The sequence below is a fragment of the Acomys minous genome (assembly GCF_964271855.1).
Source record: "Acomys minous genome assembly, chromosome: 17".
NCBI classification, from domain to species: Eukaryota; Metazoa; Chordata; class Mammalia; order Rodentia; family Muridae; genus Acomys; species Acomys minous.
The window spans coordinates 23,503,953-23,506,701 of record NC_140500.1 but is presented as its reverse complement, the minus strand read 5'-3'; positions in this window follow the sequence as shown (position 1 = coordinate 23,506,701).

The following is a 2,749-nucleotide window of genomic DNA, read 5'->3' as shown; positions in this document are numbered from 1 at the left end:
AAGAGAATCTCTACCTTTGATTCTTTCTTCCTTTGATCCAAATTTACTCCGTGTTCATTCAGTACCTTGCACTATACCCCACATTTGCAATGAATGGAGATGACATTCAAACAGAAGAGCATTCTAATAATGTGAACACTTTACAACTGCTTTAATAATAGAGACCTCAGAACATGAAGGGCAACACAGTGGCAACCTTACCTCCATAAGGAAGACCATGATGGGTGTCTTAGTGAAACAAGGCTACAGTGAAAGCAAGAAATGGTGATTCTGGCCTGAATCAGTTCATTCATGGAGGATAAGGCCAGAGCACTGCAAAAACAAGAGCAACGTAGGCTACTCAGTAAGTCCTGGGTGAGCATGGGCATAATAACAAGACCTAGTCTCAGAAAATCAAAAGACAGGAATGGTAGCTTCATGGTAAAAAACACTTGACCACTTTCATATCTGTGGGTTTGATTTATAACACAGGGGTGGGTGTGGGAAAGGGAGAGGTAACTCACCCAGGTAGAAACACATCTTACAGAGGAACAGAGAGAGACCTTTAGTGCCAGGAAAATACCTGTACTGGATGACTTGAAGTCATTGTGGTTTGAAGGCAAAATGGCCCTGACTTGGGTGTTTGAGTAATTGGTTGTCCCAATCTGATGTTGTTCTCTGAGGCTGAAAAATCTTTGGAATTTGGGTCCTCACAGGCAGTGGGGGTGAAGTTGAGGATTCAAGCCCAGCCAAGTTCTGTCTGCTTCTTGAGGTTTGGAATATGAGGAGTCGATTTCACAAGTTTTTCCATCCCTGGCCCTAAACATCCCTAGCCACTATGTTTTCCCCATCACGAAGAGCTACAGCCCCTTGACCTGGAAATGGCCAACTGATGGCCAGATGTCTGCACACATAAGCCTGTGGGGACATTTGAGGTTCAAACCCTAATAGTTAGCCTATTGTTCTGCAGCCTGTGACAAGGCAGCGCCTCACAGGGGGAAGCCACTCCAGCATCCAAAAGAGAGAGAAAAGGGCAGAGTCCCATGTTTCCCTCAGTTTCCCTCTCTTTCTCCCATTGGTCAGCCCATTTTAAAGCTCCTCCCACTTCCCAGTAGCACCACAGGTTGAGTGCCCAGCCTTTAGCACAAAGGCCAAGGTGTAAAGGCCTCAGTTGTTCATGGGGCCTTTTCAGAAAGGGTGGAAATTTTAAGAACTAGCTGGTGTTCTCACCGGCGTAGTGGGACCTGGCTCATACTCACTGGCTTACTGGTGGTTTCTTTCATGACCCCGAGGGAAGAATTTTACTTAGCTTTGCTCTGCTCTGCTCTGTACTGTTGCCGCTGTGGTCTCACAGCACAGAGCCTAAAAGATCAGGGACAAGGAATCAATTAAAATAAAATGTTCCCTATATGAGTTGATGGTGGCAGATGTCTGCTTCAGTAAATGAAAAGTTGTCCCAGCAGTGTTTATTTATGCCACTGTGAGGCTGGGGCTATGAGTTGAGACTTATTTATCAAGGGGCTTATATTATCATAGTTGTCTAGAATGGCAACAAATGGAGAATGAAACTGTGGTGGGAAAGTTAGGATAAAGATGTCTCGTGGAAACTTTGGAGAACTAGTTACAAATATATTCTACTTCCTTACAACATTTTTATTTAATCTTTTGCGTAAGCCAACACTGTTTGTGCCATTATAATAAGTTCTAGAACAAAATGCAAATCTCTAAAGAGATTTTTTTAATGATTTAATTATTATATATATACAGTGTTCTGTCTGCATGTGTGCTTGCCATGCAGCACATGGCACCAGACATAAGAGGGCACCAGATCTCTTTATAGATGGTCATGAGCCACCTTGTGGTTGCTGGAAATTGAACTCATGACCTCTAGAACAACAGCCAGTGCTCTTAGCCTCTGAGCCATCTCTCAAGTCCTCCTAAGAGATTTTAACAATGGAACTTTTCAGAAGATTAGGATGGATTCTTATGCATTTTTGTTGTTGTTGTTTTGCTTTGTTTTGCTTTTGGACTCCATTTAGGTAAGAGACATGATGAACAATCATCTTATTTTAAAGTGGAACTAGGAGTGGGAAAATATTCAAATTAGTGCCCCGGCACACAAGGTCTTCAAATGGAAGCTGGGAAGGGGTTTGTGAGTGAGATAGGACAGGAGACACAAGAAACAGGAGGCAAGTCTGGATTGTGATCAAACCTTGTTTACTGAAAAATTTCACAGGGTTTTTTTATAGTGAATCTTTTAAGGGCAAGGGCAGGGTTGCTATGGATAGCTAACTGTGAAGTGTTCCAGCAGGTGTCTACTTTTACAGCTGCTCTAGTCACAGAAGGGGGAGAAATTCCAGAGAGAGAGGGAAGTTGCGAAAGATGTGGTTAGTCAGGAAAAAGTTCCCACAACTGCTGCTCGCCAGCAGCTGGCCTTCCTCTGACTTTACCAGTAGTCTTACTGGAAAAGCTAGTTTATAGCCAGAAAGGAGCTGCTCTCACCCTGAGCTCGGGGGTCTTAAAATGACCATCCCCCACAAATTAGGTTAGGGCAAGGTAATGACATTTTAAAGAATAAATACTCTTATCAGAGACATATGAACTATGCTGTGTGCATGTCTAATTTCCTCTGTGTTGTTTGTTGTTTACTGTGTGTTCCTTGTTCTAGTAGCAGGATCCTTCAGGTTCCCCCAAGTGCAGTAATAAATGATTATGACACGATGGCAGCAAACGTCATAAATATAAGTACTGCTCTTTTATTAAGACAAGG